This window comes from Bombina bombina, chromosome 6, assembly GCF_027579735.1.
Source record: "Bombina bombina isolate aBomBom1 chromosome 6, aBomBom1.pri, whole genome shotgun sequence".
NCBI lineage: Eukaryota > Metazoa > Chordata > Amphibia > Anura > Bombinatoridae > Bombina > Bombina bombina.
In genome coordinates this window covers 131728354-131752424 of record NC_069504.1, presented here as the reverse complement: position 1 = coordinate 131752424, position 24071 = coordinate 131728354, and positions in this window count along the sequence as shown.

Sequence of the window (24071 nt, the reverse complement as noted above, 5' to 3'; positions counted from 1 at the left end):
TCATACTTTTATGTTGAATTGATCTGAATATAGTGACATATTTTTGACTGAACTGCCCCTTTACTATAAGATGTTGAATTAATGTTTGGCAAAATAGCTTGGAAAGTATTTCTCTACACAAATACTTACGTGAACTATAAGTTACAGGTGCGCTAAGGATGAAGACCCAAACAGGAACAAGTTATGACTATAAATCAAAGAGGATGGTGACAGATTATATCCTTGACAAAGCTGATAGGCGAAACGTACATCGGACGCCATTACGTCATGAGGAGGGGCGGACTCCTTTTGTAACGGACACTTCTGAAAACCAAGCCAATGGTGTGTAGTGGAGTTCTTTGCTATACTATTAATAATAATAATAATAATAGTTTACTTTAGATTTTAAAAAACACATAATTTTACAGTGGTATTTTGCAACACAACTCACTACTTGTAACAAGCTTAATAAGCGAACTATTAGCATGCCTTGCACTATACATTAAAACTATAGGGTGTATTTAAGATGCCCTGGTTACATTTTTTTATGTGCAAATTTGTTTTATTCTTTTATTTATTTCTTTTTTTCTTTTTCTTTTTTCAATCAAGCTTTATTAAAAATAGAAAAAGACAGTACAGCACTGTTAGTACAATGAAAGTTTTGCCAACATATAAACAGTTATATTTTGACTTTCAAATTTTTTCAAAGTCAGCAAATTAACCAAGAGTAGTGGTTGCCAATATTAGACTATGCATCTTCAATTTTGCATTTATTAATTCTCTTGAATTGAGATAGAAGAATATTTGTCCAATTATCCCTGGTTAAATATTTTTAATCTTTGTGCGAGACTGATCGATTGCTCTCCACTTGTAATCTAGCCAGTAGCAAGCTGGGGTGAGTAAAGCAAAAGTTACACGCTCTAATAAATCAGGGCATACTTTGTTTTAATTCAGAATGTCTCTTTAATAAGTTCATTGGCCTTAATAGATCTTTGTTTTGTATAACTAAATAATACTTTAATTTACTTTACTTAATCATATTTAAAAGGGGCATTAAAGGTAATTTTTTATTCATGCATCAAAAATGATCATGCATGCATGCAAATAAATGTTTTAGAAGAATTTAAAACTGTTACTTTGTAGAAAAACATGCATTGTTTTGAAGTCTTCGGAGACACCACTTTAAATGTTTTTTATCTTACTTTATTTGCAGTGGCCTATTAGCAACAGATATAAACAAGCTCTCACACAGATTAACCAATAACTTTGCAGCATGTAGGAGGGTCAGGGTTCAACATTCAGCAGAATGCACTTTAGCTTCTCTGGGAGGAAAAGAAACGCTACAATTTGCAGAGGTAAATAACATAAAAAGCAGTTTTCAAATTGTGAAAAATTAGACATTTTGGGCTAGTTTACAAGTGGAGTGGTATTTAGTGCTCCTGCTCGAGCGTAAACTTCACTAGAAGTAAGCTTTTGCGTTTTGGGTAGTACACGTATTACAAGTTGAAAGTAAATAGTTTGTGCACGGTTAAATCCAGACACACGATAACCATATATATATACCTATACCTTTAAATATATAGATATATATTTTACATTAACATTATCAGATATATATAGAAATATACATCTAATAATAAAAGTTATTTTTTTGTGAAGAACATTGGAATGTAAATATGCGTAATGCGCTTCGTGTTTCATGCTTTAGGTCTAACGCAGTGTCAGTTAGCACACATTAACTATTAGAAATAAGGCATGTTATTGAAATATTAATTATAAAATATTTAAAAAAAATAATAACAATTATTAAAAATGATTATATATACTGTAAACATTTTAAATAATCCATTTATATATCAATCTTTACTGTATCTAATAGTAATTTTTAATAATTATTACTATTTTTTTATATTTTATATTTAATATTTCAATAAAGCACCTTAAGATACCTAATTCTTCATGTGCACTAATGTGACACCGTGTTAGACCTAAATTGCGAAGTACGAAGCATTTTGGGCTTATCTTTCATTCCTGTGTTCATCACATAGAATTTTTTTTTATTTTTTATTAATAAATATTTATTTCCATATATATATCTGATAATGTTAATGTAAAATATATATCTATACTTTTATATCTATAGGAATATATATATATATTGTTATAGGTAGATACAGATATAGGGGCCTATTTATCAAAGAGTCAACTATGTTGCATTCGCCAGCATCAATACGCTCCCCAGACATCGCTGCCGTGGACCTGAATACGATATCCTTATTTATAAAAAAAGCCGTCAAAAACATATGCGTCAAGTACGGTGCGAAGAGCATCGGACTGGTGTTAACTAACAGTCATCGATGTTGCGGTTATTTTGGTTTTTCCCAACTTTATTTATTTCATTTCATTACTGTCCATGAACAAGCACATTTCTCTAAAGCTAATTTTTTTTTTTTTTTTTTTAATTCTTTATTTATTTCGTGAACAGGACATGTCACAAACACCATCCCCAACACAGAATGGGGTTCAATGTTGTATATTTACATGTGTATAATAAAGTATGTCAAGATAAAAAAGTGCAGCACGAACCAAAAGTAGATGGAAGCAAACACCTTGGGTTAAAACTTCAAACTTTTATTGGGAAAAAGTTAAAATCCAGGAGGGAAGGCACACAAGGAATTCAGCATACGCGTTTTGGCTACACGCCGTAATCACTACTGATAAAAACATTACACACATGTGCATTTAAAAAGGGTGTACTGAACACCCATTGGTAAAACAAAGAACACACCCACTGTGATGATCTTGTATTGAATTGTGTGCACAGACCTTACAAGTCTAGAACAATTAACTCCTAATGTACCGGTATAGCAATGAACAAATAACAGATGATAATTCAAATATATTAATTAAAACAGCTAAATCATTGATCAAATGTGAATGTATATAGATAAATACACTGTGTTCAATAAATTAAACCAATATTATAGAAAAACACCTATATACATATTATAAATAATATATATACAAATAAAGAAACTTCATTTGATAGTGAGTGTTGAATAAAAAATATGTGGATATAACTCATTTAAATAGAGATAAATAAAACAGAACAAAAATAATATTAATAAGTAAAGAGAACATATGTGCATGGAGTCCGCCCTTAAAAGAATCTTAATAATAATAGTCAAAAATAATATGTAAAGTATTACAATGATTATAAATGTCACCAAAGGATGACATATATATAGGGGAACAGACAATGCACATATGCATTTTACTGATGAACACTGAACCAAACCAAAATAAAGTTTTAATTTAATTCAATGAGAATCTAGCAACCTAACTCAAAAAGTATATATTATATACTGATTTACTCCCAGTAGTTAATGAGGTCATACTCTGCATTAAGCCCCAAAGGAATTTTTGTAGAGAGCTTAAAAATCCAGAGCATTTCGCGTTTCTCCAGCAATTTCTGTCTATACCCACCCCGTTTGGGATAGGGGATATGGTCTATAGCCAACCATCTAAAAGACGATACATCTTTCTGGTGTACTTGCCCAAAGTGTTGTACTATGGGTGAGGTAGATTTGCCCACATTGATAGTGGACAAATGTTCCCTAATTCTAGATCGGATGTCTCTTGTGGTGAGACCCACGTATTGAATGTGGCACAATGTACAGGTTATCAGATAGATCACATGATGTGACGTGCAATTTAAACAGTAATTTATGTCGTATGTTTTTTGTGTCACTGCTGAGGTGAAGGTGTCAGATATGACAATATAGTCACAGGCCTTGCACCTGTTGCTCCCACATCTGTACATTCCTCTATTGGTTAACCAAGAACTTCCAGATTGTTGGGGATTGGTCAAAACTGTTGGAGAAAGAAAATTCCCCAAGGTTTTGTTTCGTCGGTATGAGCACCTCATGCCCTCTGATACACATTCCACCAGTTTATCATCTGCTACCAAAAGCTTAAAGTGTTTTTTCACTATATTGCAAATAGATTGGTAGTCAGAACTGTAATCAGTTACAAATGTCAATTGTCTATTATCATGTTGGGTAGCTTTCCTATCTTTCTTGATCTCCAATAGGGCGGTGCGATCAACTGTTTTTACTTCTCTGACAACTCTATTCAACACTCGTTTGGGGTAGCCACGTCTAGTTAGACGTTCCAAGAGGTCCTCTTGATGTTCTTTAAATGTCTCATTAGTCTAACAATTCCTTTTAGCTCTAATGAGCTGACCCTTGGCTATAGAGTATGTCACGTTCTTAGGGTGACAGCTACGACCATGGAGCACTGAGTTTCCAGAAATAGGCTTTCTATAGATACTGCTCTCTATGGTACCAGCTTCAGTCCCCTTTAGTGTGATATCCAAAAAGTTAATTGTAAATGATTGAGTCTCAGAGGTAAAATTGAGATTTAGATTGTTCTAGTTGATATATGTTAGAAAGTCAGAGATGCTCTTCTGCTCCCCCCTCCAAATAAGTAACAGGTCGTCGATGAAACGACCGTAGTAAGCAATATTAAATCTAAAGGGGTTCTCATCTCCATAGATGTGGGACAGCTCCCACCAACCCATGTACAGGTTGGCATAGGAGGGGGCAAACTTCGCCCCCATAGCTGTCCCACATCTCTGGAGATAAAAAAAACCCTCGAATTCAAAATAGTTGTGACATAGTAGAAACCTTGTTACCTCAACAATATACTCTTGAAAGTCCTGGCCCAAATTGGAATAATTCAACATAATGTACTTCAGGGCCTGTATACCTAGATCATGGGGTATGGAGGAGTAGAGTGCGGTCACGTCAATCGTGACCCATGAGTTGTTACTAGACTCCCATTGAAGATCTTTCATGATTCTTAGAACATGTTTTGTATCTTGTAAGAAACTTGGTAAGGATTGTACCAAAGGGCATAGAATGTCATCAACCCACTCAGATACATGTTCGAACAAGGAACCGATACCACTCACAATGGGTCGGCCCTTGATCTCAACCAGGGACTTATGCACCTTCGGGAGATGGTGGAATACAGGGGTTATCGGATGTTGAACACATAGGTACTCTAAGGTATCCCTGTCAAAAAAACCTGCTTCAAAACCATCATCTAGAAGGTGCATAAGTTCCCGCTGGTATTGTCTTGTTGGGTTGGATGTGAGTACTGTGTATTGTGAGGTGTCGGTAAGTTGGCGCAGGGCCTCATGTCTGTATGTAACCCTATCCTGTATCACAACAGAGCCCCCCTTGTCAGCAGCCTTGATCACTATGTCTTTGTTATTAAGAAGTTCCTCCAAGGCTAACTTCTCAGCCCTGGAGAGGTTTTCATCTGACAGATTTTTTTGTTTTAACCGCAAGTAACCGTAAATCTTTCTCAACTCGGTTATAAAATTTCTCGACAAGGGGACCTCTGCTGTGGACAGGATAGAACGTAGAGGGTTGCTTGAAGCCCCCATGTTTGGTAATCTGATTCTCAACCTGACTAGTGTGACCCTCTCTAGCTAAATTATCCAAAGAAATAACGTCACATGTTTCTGCAAAAGAAAATTCATTATTCAAATTAACTCTTGGTACTTGAGATTTTAACAAAGCACTTTTATTAAGAGAGGAATTATCATTGCAGCCAGAAAAATGTTTTTTGAGTGTGATGTTTCTCACTAGTTTGTTTACATCAAGCATTGTCTTGAAAAGATTGAATCTAGTAGCTGGTACAAAGCCAAGCCCCAGGCTAAGTAGCCTGGTTTGAGATTCTGTAAGAACAAAACTAGACAAGTTAATCACACTGATGGTTTGTATTTGTTGGTTGGCTTGGGACCCCTCCGAGGATACCTGTTCTGTTGTGTGTGTGGTTGAGTGTTCCCTCCCCCCTGAAGGTTCCTCGGGTTCACTGGAAAAATCTGCTCCAGCTGACTATTGGATATAAAATGAGAGTTGGATAAGCCTGAAGTGCCTGCATGACTGGGAATGTTATCTGGAATATGATTGGCCCCCATAGATGCATTATATTTGTTAGATTCTTTGGGTTTAACTGATAGACTGGTAGTATCGATGTTATCAGTGGCCCCACTTTGTGGGGAATTATCATAGGTATTGTTTGTGTTTTTTAACATACCAGGAACCTCAACACTGTGATTCATCTCTACAAAATGTCTATCATCTCCTGAATCTACATCACTATCTGAAAAAGTGACACTGGGCCCACTGTTAGATCTATGTCCCTGCCTTCTGTTTCGGGATCTGCCCCGACTCCTGCTCCTATTTTGATGTCTACGTGTAGTGAACCTTTGGGATCTGTTCCTAACATGAACAGTATTTGTATCATAGTCGGTTTGATCACGTAGGTATTTAGTGTGTTTGATATTCATCACTACAGCTCTAGTTTCCTCAACTGACTTTTTCAAAACCCCATCAAATCTTGGGTAATCTATCTCTGATTTACGTTTATTTAGTTCTATTTGGATTGTATTGATCTCATCTCTAACATTGCTTAGTAGTTTAGATTTATAAACAACCAATAGAATCATGAGTCTATTAGAACATTCATCCAAAATAACATTCCAGGAATCAACAAAGTCAGTATCATCCACTTCAAAAGTGGGGTATTTGGATATCCTCAGACCTCTCTGTATCATTTTGAGGTCTATATATTTGTTCAATGTCCAAATGTCCCACTGTAGTTTTGTCTCTTTAATGCAAAGTTTATCCATATCCTGAAATAAGTCACTTAGAGTAAAGTCAGATTTGCTGGTAGAGAATATTCTAGCTAGTTCGGTTACAGGTTCATCTCTGCTAGTTACCGGTACAAGGGAATAAAATGGTGTCTCCTCCATTGTTAATTTAAGTGAAAACTCCTTCTCAAAAAGCCCAAACTAATATCTCAATGTGCTGCTTAATGCACAAATAGAGAAAAAAGACCAAAGAAATTTGAGACAAGATAGGGCAGATTGGCGTGTTAAAAGTCAATAATGAAACAAAGCTGAAATATAACAGTCCAATGTGTTAATGACTGCACAAAGAGAGTGATGTGTTTGTGCATCAATATGCAGAAAATGATGAAAGTTCACTCTGAAGATGTATAAACAAGATGGCACATAGTGAATAAAGAACGGGCTTGCACCAAATATATGTAAGTATGTAAGCAATACCTATTATATAGGCATGCACCAATCTCATAACATGCAGTCAGTCAACGGGCTCCGTAACAGGAGATATGGGACATAAAGTGTGAACGATACCTGACAGGTAGCAGTTTCCGTGAGTTAGTTCTGCTCACTGTTGTGCGGCCCAAACATAACCAGCAAACTCCATCGGCAACACTGCTGCGGGATTAGGAAGCTGTCGTCCTCACCAGTCTGGCGTCCGTGTAGAAATCTCCCTTTGATTTGGTCGTCCCGGTGGAGTCACGGTATCCATGCGCTAGATCCGGCACTTCCGCTCCTCCGCACTCAGCGGGTACTCTTCCGGATGCGTCTCTAGCAACCGACACAGCGACCAGGTAGGAAGGATGATCGGACCCAGATAGCCACAAATACACACTGAACGGATGCTCAGGACTGTTCCATATAACCCCCACAGAGGGGAACACGGGAAGGAGGGTAGTTTGCTTTCCAGTAGGCAAAATCCAGCACGAACCAAAAGTAGATGGAAGCAAACACCTTGGGTTAAAACTTCAAACTTTTATTGGGAAAAAGTTAAAATCCAGGAGGGAAGGCACACAAGGAATTCAGCATACGCGTTTTGGCTACACGCCGTAATCACTACTGATAAAAACATTACACACATGTGCATTTAAAAAGGGTATACTGAACACCCATTGGTAAAACAAAGAACACACCCACTGTGATGATCTTGTATTGAATTGTGTGCACAGACCTTACAAGTCTAGAACAATTAACTCCTAATGTACCGGTATAGCAATGAACAAATAACAGATGATAATTCAAATATATTAATTAAAACAGCTAAATCATTGATCAAATGTGAATGTTTTTAGATAAATACACTGTGTTCAATAAATTAAACCAATATTATAGAAAAACACCTATATACATATTATAAATAATATATATACAAATAAAGAAACTTCATTTGATAGTGAGTGTTGAATAAAAAGTATGTGGATATAACTCATTTAAATAGAGATAAATAAAACAAAGTGAACCAAGAAGAAAAAAAAATAAGAGACAAAAGAAAAGAGCACATAATGTCCGTTAGGCAATAGTTCTCGCACATGTCCCCTCACATTTTTCATACATTACTTTTTGGTCAGCCGACCAATTCCTCCCCCCGGGGTGTCAGATTCTCCTACTAGCATCCTCTCCTACAAATTTCCGTAGACCGTCTACTTACTCAAAATCCAGTCTCCACTCACCTCTAATCTGTGCCTCTAGTATGTATTCTGAATGGCGTATAGGATATAGTATCTTTGCTTGCTGTGACTCTTCTAGGGTCTGAATATATACTCCCCACTTTTTCATAAAGCGGGCTGTGGAGATATCTCCTAGAGTGTCTACTTGCTCATATAGTAGTTGTGTCAGAATTTCGTTTTTTAACTGTGACAGAGTTGGTGCCTCCCTATCTATCCACTTTCTGAAAATAAGCTTCCTTGCTAATAAAATGACATTATGCACGAATGTTGTGGTTTTCCTATCTAGACTTTGGCTGTCTAAAAGTGTAATCATTGGGGGTGTGAATGTGTCTATCGGGATGTTCGGGGTCTGCAGCCAGTGGTGTGTCATACCCCAGAATCTATTTAGTTTGGGGCAAGTCCATAGCATGTGTATTAACCCTGCTTGTGCCTGCATGCATCTGGGGCAATTTCCTGAGTGGTTGGCCTCCCATTTCTTATAGAGTTTTGGAGTGATGTACGCTAATTCAAGCATTCTGGTATGTGACTCTCTTAGATCCATTGATAGTGTAGCTTTCCTTACTTTTTGAATGCTCTCCTGGACCTGTTCCCCAGTTATCGGTGTCCCCAGTATCTCGGACCATTTTGCGCTAATAAATGCTGTTGTGTGCTTATTATCTGGTGTCTGTAACATTTTGTAGATCGGACTCTAAAGCTAATCTTTTACTTTTCATCTGTTAATGTTCAAGAAATAAATTGATTTATACCTCAACAAACAATATCTCATAGAAAGTTATTTTTCTATTTATTTGTTATATGATACGTTCACAGAAATAAATGTGTATTTGTATTTCTAGGAGTCATATTTTTTATTTATTTTTTAAATTATTATTAATGCTAGAATTTGTACATATATCTTTGCACATACTTGTGTTTATATATATATGTGTGTGTGTTATGTCAGAAATCTTTTGCAAACATATTAACATGTCCCTACGTTACTTTTTTTGTTCTAAACAATCTTGTCTGTCATATCTCTGTGTTTATTTTCACCACTATATGTAAATATTGTAAATGTATTATTATTCTGAGCAGGAATAATTGCAAATATAACATGTAATCAGAGTATCATATGTATTTATTTGCAATCAATGGATATTTTAAAGGGATAGGAAAGTATAAAATTAAGTTGCATGATTCAGATAGAGCATGCAATTTTAAAACACTTTCAAATTCATTTCTATTTTCAAATGTGCTTTGTTCTCTTGGTATCCCTTATTTAATAAGAATATGCACTACACTAGTGGTAGCTAGCTGCTAATTGGTGCCAGCACACATTTGTCTCTTGTGATTGGCTAACTAGATGTGTTCAGCTAGCTGCCAGTAGTGCAATGCTGTTCCTTCAGCAAAGGATAACAAGAAAATTAAGCAAATTTGATAATAGAAGTAAATTGGAAAGTTGTTGAAAATTGTATATTCTATCCAAATCATGAAAGAATATTTTGGGGTTTCCTTTCCCTTTAAGAGCTGGGCCAGGTTTTTCTCTGCACCTGTCTAACCCCTCCTGATTGCAAACTATTTTTAAAAACCACCCCTTCACAGGTGTTATAAAATGGGCAGGCATATAAGATGACATTTTTTTTACTGAAAAAGAAATTCAAGAGAAGGAAGAAATACACTGAAAATATCATGACATTAAAGAGGTGATTTTAATTTCTGCTGTTTCTGATTCATGACAGTTTCAAGTTAGGTGGGCTATCCCTTTGAGCTATCAGCTTAAGATTCTATTGAATTAAACATCAATTCAAATTTTAAAATCATTGTCTAAAATATTATACTGTGTGTCCTAATGTCAGCATCGATGTTTATCTTTAATACTAATTTCACATATACATACTTTCAAAGTATAATGCACAATGTAACAAATGGCACTTACAAGTTCTGATGATCAATGACACAAGTTTCGAGCAATTTGATTCGTTAGTAATAGTTTATAATGTGTATTTGAATCAGATTGGCTAATGTCATAAATCATGTGATTATGCATATTTCAATCAAAAGTGGTGGAAAAATTCACTAGTGTGTGGGTTATTTAGGAGTTTGCGTCATAATTGGTGCTAAAAGTGTTGAGTCAAATATGGCGCGAAGTGGAGAGTGGGACCTGTATTACATGGCTTAAACATGGTGCACATAGATTTTTCCAACAAATTAAAAGGAAATTAGCTATATTATGTTGTGCATTTATTTCATTTTTATCTCTATATCTATTAGTGCGACAAATTTGGGGCAAAACTTTGCACCAAATATGTAGAAATAATATTGTCCCCTTGTTTTGTAATGAGAGAAAAGTTGTAGCATAATCCATAAGTAGTAATGTATTTTTCATTTTTATCCCTATATCTACTAGTGCACCAAATGTGGAGCAATAATATTGTTTGGTTTAGAAAGGGTATACAATTTTTTATAAAATTTCAAATTATTTACTTTTATTATGTAATATATATACTGAAAACTCGGTACGCTGAGTCTGAAAAGACGCGATTGTAACTGCAGAATTTTTGATAACTTCGTGAGAGCTTCAAATAGGGCGAACGAACACAATTCCACTTGAATACCACGGTTTTCAACTCGCATCGATCTGTGTCGGATTGAGATTGCGGGATCTTAAAGTGATGGCAATTTTCAGACTTTAAGAATTTTGCACTGAGAAATATATTAGTTTACAAGCAAATCTGCATATTTTTTTTTAAAGTGTATATATATATATTTTTTATTCTTTTATTGAGATTTGTAGCAACAACAATACAAAGAGTATACTCAATCCCAGTGACAATAGGTTTACAAACATAAACATAAACAATAAGTTTACAAACATAAACTTCTTAAACAAACCACACTAACGCCTAGATTTAGAGTTCTGCGGCCAAAGGGGTGCGTTAGCTACGCGTGCTTTTTTTCCAACGCACCTTTTAAATACCGCTGGTATTTAGAGTTCACAGAATGGCTGGGTTTTCAGTGTGTTAGGCTCCAAAAAGGGAGCGTAGAGCATAATTTAACGCCACTGCAACTCTAGATACCAGCGGTGCTTACGGAAGCGGCCAGCTTCAAAAACGTGCTTGTGCACGATTCCCCCATAGAAAACAATGGGGCCATTTGAGCTGAAAAAAAAACTAACACCTGCAAAAAAGCCGCGTTCAGCTCCTAATGCAACCCCATTGTTTTCTATGGGGAAACACTTCCTACGTCTGCACCTAACACTCTAACATGTACCCCGAGTCTAAACACCCCTAACCTTACACTTATTAACCCCTATTCTGCCGCCCCCGCTATCGCTGACACCTGCATATTTTTTTTAACCCCTAATCTGCCGCTCCGTAAACCGCCGCTACTTACATTATCCCTATGTACCCCTAATCTGCTGCCCCTAACACCGCCGACCCCTATATTACATTAATTAACCCCTAATCTGCCCCCCACAACGTCGCCTCCACCTGCCTACACTTATTAACCCCTAATCTGTCGACCGGACCGCGCCGCTATTATAATAAAGTTATTAACCCCTAATCCGCCTCACTCCCGCCTCAATAACCCTATAATAAATAGTATTAACCCCTAATCTGCCCTCCCTAACATCGCCGACACCTAACTTCAAACATTAACCCCTAATCTGCTGACTGGAGCTCACCGCTATTCTAATAAATGTATTAACCCCTAAAGCTAAGTCTAACCCTAACCCTAACACCCCCCTAAATTAAATATAATTTTAATCTAACTAAATAAATTAACTCTTATTAAATAACTTATTCCTATTTAAAGCTAAATACTTACCTGTAAAATAAACCCTAATATAGCTACAATATAAATTATAATTATATTATAGCTATTTTAGGATTAATATTTATTTTACAGGCAACTTTGTATTTATTTTAACCAGGTACAATAGCTATTAAATAGTTAAGAACTATTTAATAGCTAAAATAGTTAAAATAATTACAAAATTACCTGTAAAATAAATCCTAACCTAAATTACAATTAAACCTAACACTACACTATCAATAAATTAATTAAATACAATACCTACAATTATCTACAATTAAACCTAACACTACACTATCAATAAATTATTTAAATAAAATATCTACAAATAAATACAATGAAATAAACTAACTAAAGTACGAAAAATAAAAAAAAACTAAGTTAAAAAAAATAAAAAAATATTTACAAACATTAGAAAAATATTACAACAATTTTAAACTAATTACACCTACTCTAAGCCCCCTAATAAAATAACAAAGCCCCCCAAAATAAAAAATGCCCTACCCTATTCTAAATTAAAAAAGTTCAAAGCTCTTTTACCTTACCAGCCCTGAACAGGGCCCTTTGCGGGGCATGCCCCAAAGAATTCAGCTCTTTTGCCTGTAAAAAAAACACATACAATACCCCCCCCAACATTACAACCCACCACCCACATACCCCTAATCTAACCCAAACCCCCCTTAAATAAACCTAACACTAAGCCCCTGAAGATCTCCCTACCTTTTCTTCAACTCACCAGGTCCCGATCTGTCCAGAAGAGCCTCCGATGTCTTGATCCAAGCCCAAGCGGGGGGCTGAAGAGTGACGTCCATCCTCAGGCTGAAGTCTGGATCCAAGCAGCGGCTGAAGAAATCCATCATCGGCTGAAGTCGGAAGTCCATCATCGGGATGAAGTCTTCTATCAAGCCGCATCTTCAATCTTCTTTCTTCTGTAGCGGAGCGGAGCCATCTTCTTTCCAACCGACGCGGATCCAACCTCTTCAACCGACGCTTACTCGCTGAATGACGGTTCCTTTAAATGACGTCATCCAAGATGGCGTCCCTCGAATTCCGATTAGCTGATAGGATTCTATCAGCCAATCGGAATTAAGGTAGGAATATTCTGATTGGCTGATGGAATCAGCCAATCAGAATCAAGTTCAATCCGATTGGCTGATCCAATCAGCTAATCAGATTGAGCTTGCATTCTATTGGCTGTTCCGATCAGCCAATAGAATGCGAGCTTAATCTGATTGGCTGATTGGATCAGCCAATCGGATTGAACTTGATTCTGATTGGCTAGAATCCTATCAGCCAATCGGAATTCGAGGGACGCCATCTTGGATGACGTCATTTAAAGGAACCGTCATTCGGCGAGTAGGCGTCAGTTGAAGAGGTTGGATCCGCGTCGGTTGGAAAGAAGATGGCTCCGCTCCGCTCCAGAAGATTGAAGATGCGGCTTGATAGAAGACTTCATCCCGATGATGGACTTCCGACTTCAGCCGATGATGGATTTCTTCAGCCGCCGCTTGGATCCAGAATTCAGCCCGAGGATAGACGTCACTCTTCAGCCCCCCGCTTGGACTTGGATCAAGACATCAGAGGCTCTTCTGGACAGATCGGGACCCAGTGAGGTGAAGACAAGGTAGGGAGATCTTCAGGGGCTTAGTGTTAGGTTTATTTAAGGGGGGGTTTGGGTTAGATTAGGGGTATGTGGGTGGTGGGTTGTAATGTTGGGGGGGGTATTGTATGTGTTTTTTTTACAGGCAAAAGAGTTGAATTCTTTGGGGCATGCCCCTCAAAGGGCCCTGTTCAGGGCTGGTAAGGTAAAAGAGCTTTGAACTTTTTTAATTTAGAATAGGGTAGGGCATTTTTTATTTTGGGGGGCTTTGTTATTTTATTAGGGGGCTTAGAGTAGGTGTAATTAGTTTAAAATTGTTGTAATATTTTTCTAATGTTTGTAAATATTTTTTTATTTTTTGTAACTTAGTTCTTTTTTATTTTTCGTACTTTAGTTAGTTTATTTCATTGTATTTATTTGTAGATATTTTATTTAAATAATTTATTGATAGTGTAGTGTTAGGTTTAATTGTAGATAATTGCAGATATTGTATTTAATTAATTTATTGATATTGTAGTGTTAGGTTTAATTGTAGATAATTGTAGGTATCGTATTTAATTAATTTATTGATAGTGTAGTGTTAGGTTTAATTGTAACTTAGGTTAGGATTTATTTTACAGGTAATTTTGTAATTATTTGAACTATTTTAGCTATTAAATAGTTCTTAACTATTTAATAGCTATTGTACCTGGTTAAAATAAATACAAAGTTGCCTGTAAAATAAATATTAATCCTAAAATAGCTATAATATAATTATAATTTATATTGTAGCTATATTAGGGTTTATTTTACAGGTAAGTATTTAGATTTAAATAGGAATAATTTATTTAATAAGAGTTAATTTATTTCGTTAGAATAAAATTATATTTAATTTAGGGGGGTGTTAGGGTTAGGGTTAAAATTAGCTTTAGGGGTTAAAAAATTTATTAGAGTAGCGGTGAGCTCCGATTGGCAGATTAGGGGTTAATACTTGAAGTTAGGTGTCGGCGATGTTAGGGAGGGCAGATTAGGGGTTAATACTATTTATTATAGGGTTATTGAGGCGGGAGTGAGGCGGATTAGGGGTTAATAACTTTATTATAATAGCTGTGCGGTCCGCTCGGCAGATTAGGGGTTAATAAGTGTAGGCAGGTGGAGGCGACGTTGTGGGGGGCAGATTAGGGGTTAATAAATATAATATAGGGGTCGGCGGTGTTAGGGGCAGCAGATTAGGGGTACATAGCTATAATGTAGCTGGCGGCGGCGTGCGGACGGCAGATTAGGGGTTAATAAGTGTAGGCAGGTGGAGGCAACGTTGTGGGGGCAGATTAGGGGTTAATAAATATTATGTAGGGGTCGGCGGTGTTAGGGGCAGCAGATTAGGGGTACATAGGGATAACGTAGTTGGAAGCAGTGTACGGATTAGGGGTTAAAAATTTTTTATAGAGTGGCGGCGATGTGGGGGGGCCTCGGTTTATGGGTACATAGGTAGTTTATGGGTGTTAGTGTACTTTAGAGCACAGTAGTTAAGAGCTTTATAAACCGGCGTTAGCCCAGAAAGCTCTTAACTACTGACTTTTTTCTGCGGCTGGAGTTTTGTCGTTAGATTTCTAACGCTCACTTCAAACACAACTCTAAATACCGGCGTTAGAAAGATCCCATTGAAAAGATAGGATACGCAATTGACGTAAGGGGTTTCTGCGGTATGGAAAAGTCGCGGCTGCAAAGTGAGCGTTAGACCCTTTCCTGACTGACTCCAAATACCGGCGGTAGCCTAAAACCAGCGTTAGGAGCCTCTAACGCTTGTTTTGACGGCTACCGCCAAACTCTAAATCTAGGCCTAAGTAAATTTGAAGTGCACTGGGATGTATGTATATTTGCGAACGTGACGAACATAGGTAAATGAAACCTCCATTTTCTATTATAGATACTCCGTATGTGTACCTCACATAAACTGATATATCAAAGGAAGGAGATTTAAAGTAATAAAGAGCAATGATATAGGTATGTTAAAGCATATATCAGGGTGGGTCCAGCTGTGGGCCCTAGTATTATAGTATGAGTAGTTATAGAATAAAACACTGCAGAACTTCACTATATACAGATTTAAAGTGGTGATGATACAATAGGCCACTAATCTACGAGATAAGCCTCATAGCTCTAGGAGGCCTCACTTGCACCCTAGGAGCAGTACCAAATCAGGATCAAAAAGGGGAGAGTAAGGGAACTAATGGAATATATATTTTACAATGAAAGCTTCTGCTTTAGGGTATAAATAATAGACTTTCCTTAGGAGAAAATGGTCCATAGAGTGTGTTAGCTGCCAAATTCACTGCGCAATTGCCACCATAGCCAGCAGGACTCCCGAATGAAGATGTAATTTTTAGCTCTTGATTAAAAGACCCACAGTATATAATTTACACTAAATATAAAAAAAATAGCAAAATATCTTATCACCTCGGCTGCAGGCAATAATATTAATTATATATAAGGCTATGAGTACATAATAATCACTTAATGGTAGAAAGTGCATATATAGCAGAGGAGTTTATATGACGTCTAATGGTCTTATCAGTTGTATCAACAATGATATAGGTCATAAATTAAAGAGCAAGAGTAACGCAACTAGTTGATATATGGGTTAGAGTGCAATGCCTACTGGCATGATGTTATTGGAGGAGCGGATGGTTTCAAATTGTGAAATAGTAGGAGATCGGGAGTGACAGCATAAAAGGATGTAGCAAGGGGGGGCGGAGCCAACAACCAAGAGGAACAGACGTGTTCACGAGAAGCTCCTCACTTCTAACATACATTTATATTAATTTGTAGGGAAAAGAGGGCAAAATATATCCTCAAACACAGAAACTCTCAGTAATAGAACACCTCTGCACTAGCAGCAGACTTTATCCCTGAGTTTGTGACAGATTGTGAGCCGCGACTAGTCTAAAACAACTTGAGGCCTTATATCCCGGCATGTAAGAGCACATGATACCCCGAGCTATTTACAACCTCCAGTAGAGACTTGCATTGCATTGCTACTTAGAAACCCACACCGGAGCCTGGTCCTCTCAAGAAAAGCAAGAAGCCGGCTAAGAATCACCTGAGGGTCGCTGATGAAAAGGCTATCAGATGGACTGCAATGGACCGAGCCTAAAGATCTATGTGAGTAACTCGCCGCTCCCCTGCAGTACCGAGTATCCTGGGTGCTGATCCCAACATACTCCCTTATTACACCTGTTATATCTTCCACATAAGAGGGCTGTTTGGCAAAGCACCTTAAGAGACATAGTTTTGGCGCGAGACGCCATCTTCCACACCTGCGCATCAGGAGAGAACACTACCAGGCTGGTAGCTAGGTGAGAGCAGTCTCAACCCCTCAGACCTGCTTCTACAAAATGAAAGTTGCGGTAAATAGCTGGGGTTACTAGGCATCCACTTTGAACTCATTAAGAATACCACTCCCTGTCTCACTCCATCCATAACGGTGCCTCCATGGAGTTGGTAGCTTCCCCTCGATCTACACCATGCTGAGCTAGTAGATACTTTGAAAGATGTGGTTGGCGCTCCTTGCGCTGCAATGCTGGCTGAGGATACACCTATCAACATAGCAGACCCTTTGCTAAATACCGGAGACACCGCTTTACATGTCATAACTAGCAAGCAATGCATACACCACGGAGAGACTGAGCCTGCAAAAAAAACGGAATGGACAGAGCTAGAAATAGCGGAACACTTGACACCTACTCAGGCTCTAGACCTGGACTCAGAATCAGGTTGCGACAGCAATCCGTAAGCCTTTCCTACATTAAGGGTGGAAACATAACCCCACAGTTTCAGGGATCCCTGACACATCAGCCGCAGCAGCCTAAAGACAGCTCTCCCCACATCAGCATAGCCGGAGCAATGCATAATAAGCGGGATATGGTCAGTGTAGAAGAGCACATTGTATATATTAAAGACAGTATGGACACACTCCAATTATTGAAACGGCTCTTGTGGAAGACCGGAGTGGGTTAGACCCCTAGTCCCTCTGATAATATAGCAATGAATGCAGGATCTTGACTTTCAAGCAGGCTGCTATATTTCTCTGGAATCACCTGCCTCAAAGTGCATTATATTGTGAATCACCCCAGGACTGGGGCTATAAGCCCAATCTAAAGATTCATTGAGAATATTATCTGCTCTCTTGATATGTTTAAGTCTCATTACCTAAGGTTGGGATAAATTTCTGACTCAAACCTGGACCTTTGTTTTATTGTTGTAATATCAGGAGTGTCCATCTCTTATAGATCAGGTTCTAACGTTTTCAAATATTACATTAGTACATAGATAAGCTGAGACAAATGTATATGCATTGTATAGTAAGAGATGAAAGACAGGTGCAGTTTTTATGCATTTTTTTGAGTCATATGCATGTTATATATGTCCCACATGTTTATCTCAATGGCAGAATAGATGCTCTGTATATATGCACAAACCCATATGTTTAACAATTGCTATGCACTCTCACTTATCCCCTATATGAGTCTCTCTTCTTACAGTGGATTAAGGGTTATGTACTAGACTCTGATGCACACCTTGCATGCTTTAACTAGCAGAGTTGCAGTTTATTAAAGACATGTAGAACCTATGCATAGAGTCAGCATAATGTTACGGAAACAGTCCGTATACATTTTAGGAGTCGCATGCTTTATATATATGGTTCACATATTAGTTGCAATAGCAGAATTGATGCTCTATATGTATGTACGTGCCTGTATGTTTACTGTTTGATATGCATGTCTACTTTTATTATAGGCTTTTATACATATTAAGCTTTCACTCTATACAAGAGAGCCCTTCCTTTCCCAAAAAAGCTTCTATGATGTCATCAGAGGTACATACTAGACTCTAGCCTACAATAACGGTGCTGTGGGTATAGAAACGGATGTATTCTTCCTTTGTGCTCACTAGGGATAGGAAGCACCTCCTATACTGTAGCTTGATAATTTGTTCTTTGTAACAAAACTATAATATTAGTATATACGAGTCAGCTTAACCAAAGTGCATCTACACCAAATATATATAACTCCCTCAAGGGCTTGACCTGAGTGACCCCTACACTCTTTTGTTGTGACAATTACCAGCGCTAGCTTATACAACTGGCAAACATAGCTGTTTTTTAGTTTATTTTGCCATATAATAGTTATATTTTATATAGTATAGATGTTACAGAACATTGAAGTTTCTTCTTACAGATTTTCATAAAAAGCTTTCTTCTATTTATCCCCTATGCCATCCTTCTTAAATTTTGAACGAATCAGGCCAACATAACTACTTATACTCTCTTAGTTTAAAACTTAGTATAATACTTGCCCTATTCCTTATGTTTGATGATATTATGCCTAATCAATACTCTCAAGTATGGTTTACTATGCTCCATGTTAGTTGTATTTTTTCTATCTTAATGTATTCTCATACGCTATAGGACCCTCCCTACCTATGTCTAATGGGGAAACTAAGTACATTTATGGTAATAACCCCCTGACTGCATACATTTCTTTATATGCCCTTATATTTATAGACGTCAAATAACATATGCTCTATGTTGACTTATTGATTTACCCCCAACTTTTCAGTAACTTTCTTAGAGGACCTTTCACATTCCTCCTGTCGTTCTTTTATATGGCTCTGCCCCTCCACACCCCACACTCCCCCATATTTGACCAGCGGTGCTTACCCGCTGAATATCCTCCCCCCCCCCATACCCTGAAGCTCACAAAAAAGCTATTTATTTGTCCACCAGTTTTCTTTTTTATATCTTCAGAGGCCGTTTGGCCTGAGAGTCGGTTTCTAACTGGTCAGTCATTTGCGCTACCTATCATAAAATCGAGGTTTCATTAGTCTACTTATTGGATACTTCATAATTTTTGGAATAATTTACTCAATTTTAATTGTATCTTTCATTTATGATGTTCACAGGCGATTTCTGTTATATGTTTGTTCTGTAAAACCTCAATAAAAAATATTTAAAAAAAAAAAAGGATGTAGCAATATTGTTCTGGCTCACAACAATGTCCTACTAGGGGTCCAACTGGTAACATACATTAGCATCCAATATTAGATAATAGATACAGCAGTATGGTGCAACGTTTTATCTCTTTTTAAACAATTATATAAATGGGTGTGCTTGCAAGGACATGTATCAATATGGACAGCAAAATCCCATAAAACATTATTAGTAGTGTTGTAATCTGGCCCTTCAGTAAGGTATCGAGCTACACCCACTACAGCCCACATCCCTTTAAAGTATACAAAAAAAACCCAGAGGCATAGCATAGCTACATAAACATTAACAGTAAAAATATGTGACATAAAAATTGTTCTGGTTATTGAAGAGATAATAATGTAGTAATTGAACTTATCAACCAACACGTTTTTGTGTACAGGGAGGTCTAGCTTTCCTATAGTGGGTATGAGCATTAGCCATCTGTATCAAAAGGGTCCTGTAGTACATCAATATGAGATATAGAGTCTTTCCTGTAAGACTTAAATAGTGTCCCACTTTGTGCATCCGATCCTAGTATAGAGAGATAGGTAATTGGTTCACCATTCAATATTAGTGCTGAACTTAAAACAATCAATCTCTTGATGATATTCACTCATATGGGAGAAAACTAGTCTAACATACTGAACTAATACAATATAATAGGGGAACGTTAAAACTACAGATGTTTAAATGCAAGAACAGTCTAACAAAAAATGCAGTTTTCCTATGTATGCTGTGTAGGTTCGCCGTTATGTTACCCAATGCCACAGACTAGAAACAAGGATACTAGATCAGAGCCTTCATCCCCGGTAGAATCATGTAGATATGGATTGTCTTTCAGGGGATCTTGATGAACTCTCTCCCCTAACAGTAGCTGACTTTCGTTGGAATCACCGCCAGCATTTACACCATCTCGCTTCAGGAGGTCGGCCTCAATAATGCGAGTATCTGGAAGGCAGAGTTCCATGTTAGGGCCGCATCGCTGCATGGTCATACTGTTGTTGCTTGTAGTGCAAATGGTACTTGATTCCCACATAGATAATGCAAGGTTTAAAATCATGTCGCCTCTCCCAAGCTGTATCCAGTAGTTCTTCTTTTTGACAATCGTGAGGAGAGCGGCTTGTATAGTCTGTGCCTGCAGCAAAGCGGCTCTGCTCTCCGCCATATTGTTTGCAGTGTCGTCAAGAAAGTTATTTTGCATCTGAAGCTCTATCTTAGTTTCGGCTTCGGTCGAAGTAAGTCGGCTATAGTGGGAGCAAGGCTGCGTATCTCACTGCCTAAAACACACAGGCCCCCTCCATTTGATGCCACAATACAATAGACTAGCCGTAGTGTACGACTTAGTGTGCTCCTTAGTCAGGGATTAGTCGTTGGTTATTGGTAAGCTAAGATAGCTTATTTCTTTGCCATAAATATATATTTAATTTGGCCCTAAGCAAGGAGTTTAAAAGATATGCGTCTGGTTCCCTCAGCTGTTGGCTCCGCCCCCAGTGTATATATATTTTATAATACAAGATTTAGGGCTCCATGTACTAGCAGATGGGCTGACAGCTTTTCAACTTGCGAAGCTGTCTGCCTGCCCGCCTTCGCTACATACGGGCAGCTACGACCAATCGCGCGACTAAAGGGGCTGTCAATCACTGAGAGCAAGCAAGCAAGCTAGCTCTCTGTGATTTTCCTTTGCTACCTCAGAGGTGGCGTAGGGTGTAAGAAGCAGCAGTCTAATGACCGCTGCTTCTTACATTGCAGGAAGCAGGCTCGCTTATGTGAACCTGCCCCACAAGGGCTCCAGAGCAGCTCTTGCAGCTTCATACATGAAGCCCACATACTCCTACTTGGTATCTTCTGTTCCTCCACCCCCCTTCATTTTCTCTTTTGGCTGAGCTGTGACACAGAGAGCAGTCCCACCCACTCTATTCATAGGCTACCTAAGGGCTTTCAAAGGACTGGACTTCAAGAGTGTCATATGACACACACTGATTGGATGTTCATTGGAATTGTCATAAAACAAATCCCAGTGGACTGGCATAACATTGTAATAGAAGCATTACTATAGGTACAGATTTAACCCTTTTCACAGATAGACAAAAAAAATAATGTTCACATATACTTTTTTTAATGGCAAATATTAGATATATGGTAATTTGATTAGCAAAAGTTTACCATCACTTTAAAAAGCTCCCTATTGGAAATAAGGAATTAACAAATTTCTGGTAATACACAAATACATTTTTTAAAATCTGTCTAAATTGAACTACCCCATAAACTAATATTGGATGAACCAAAAAGGGTTTTATCTTGTGACAAATGATCGTCTGAAATACATTTTTTTTTATATATACAAGATTTTATGGCTTAAATAGTAATTTATACCTACATTTATAGAGAATGAAAGGAAGAAATCATTTTATCAGCTCTTATAATAAATTCAGTAGACGTGCATTCATATTCGGACAAATCTGTATTTGTCCGAATATTGGATACGTTTTTTTTAGTTTTTAGTTTTTTTTTTTTTTTTTTACTGTTAGTGTATCTTTTAATTAAGGCTGTCTTAGGTTAGGGGTCTTGAGGGTTTAGCTGTTAGGCGTTAATAGAGTAAGGGGGTTTATTTTTATGGGGTTTTTGCAGTTAAGGGGTTAATAGTTTAGGTGCTTTTATTGCAATGGGGTTGTAGCAGTTTAGGGGTTAATAGAGAAGCGGTTTATTGCGATTGGACTTGTGAGGGTTTAGAGGTTTATAGTGTAGGGTTTTTTGTGATGATCGTTGTGGCGGTTTATGGGGTTAAGTAGTTAATTATTTTTTTTGTGATGGGGATTGTGGCAGTTTAGTGTAGCAGGTTTTGCGATGTGGGTTGTGGAAGTGTAGGGGTTAAGTAGTGTAGGGGTTATTGTCATGAGTGTTGTGGAAGTTTAGGGGTTAATTGCGATCAGGGTTTTTGCAATTTAGGGGTTAACAGAGTAGAGGGCTTTTGCAATGGGGCTTGCGGTGGTTTAGTATAGTGGGTTTTTGTGAGAGGGGTGTGGCGTTTAGGGGTTAAGTAGTGTAACAGGTTTTTAGAAGGGGTTGTGGCGGTTTAGTGTAGCAGGTTTTTGCAATGGGGGTTGTGGTTGCTTAATGGTTAGTAGAGTAGGGGTTTATTGCCAAATGGCTGTGGCAGTTTAGAGGTTAAATATTGTACTGGTTAAATAGTGTAATTTATTTATTTATTTTTTAGGCATTTAATTTGTTTTAACGAATTTCATTAAATGGGTGTTTGTTAATGTAAATTGTCAGAAAATATTAGAATGCCTAACGAAAGTTGGATGACCTGAAAGGGTTGAAAATGTCGGTTCAAATGAATTATCCAAACCAAAAATTTTTACTGATGCACATTCAGTGTGTAAGTGACAATACATTTGTTAATCTTTTGCATATATTACACCTGAATTGTCATTATCTCATTTTTTAAATTTATGAATAATGTATTATTTGTTTTAATTATTCATAAATAGAAATGTTTTCCATTTTCCTAACATCAATAAATCTATAGACACACTTGTTAATTTTGAAAAGAAAAAAAAAAGTTTTCTTCAATAGTTTTATTCTACAGGGTGTTGCAACATATTGAGAGCGCACACTTCAAATTCCCCCTTGGAGGTCCCATCTGTTTCCTTATGCACTGGGTTATAATAATGAATGCTGCATAATCACTGTAGTGAAGTAGGGCTTATAGTTTTATAACTGCAGAACACTTCTGAAAGTTCCTGGAAATTTACCAGACGTAAAGCAATGTATATATCTGTTGTGTAAATTGTACTTTGTGCATTAGAGTTTGTACTACACACAACAGATGTACATAGTAGAGTTTATCAAATTAATCATGATCAGCGTCTCTGAAAACATTGCTCAGGCAGTAAATAGCAGAAATGCCCGGAAGAAACTGACAACCACCATGCAGGCAAAAGGCAGATGTTTTTTTTTTAGATCCAAAACAAATAAAAAATGTTAATGGATGTCTTTATTGAATAATAATTCAGTCAAATACATTGTACATGTGTGTGTGTGTGTGCATGTGTGACGTTTTACATATTTGTTTAGAAAAAATAGAAAGAAAAAAAAAGAAACGAAAGATTAGGAAAGACAATAAATACAGTTGATTAGTTTGGGCGATGACCACCATACGATTATAAGTAGGGCAAAGTGTACAGATGGTGCATGAGTGGCTATGGCAACCGGAATAGCTTTGGGCGCAGAGATAGGTGTAAACACAATCAGCAGCAGCATACACGTCAATGGCGTCAGAGAGGCGCGACTTACATATCGGATGGGTCATCAGACCGCTCG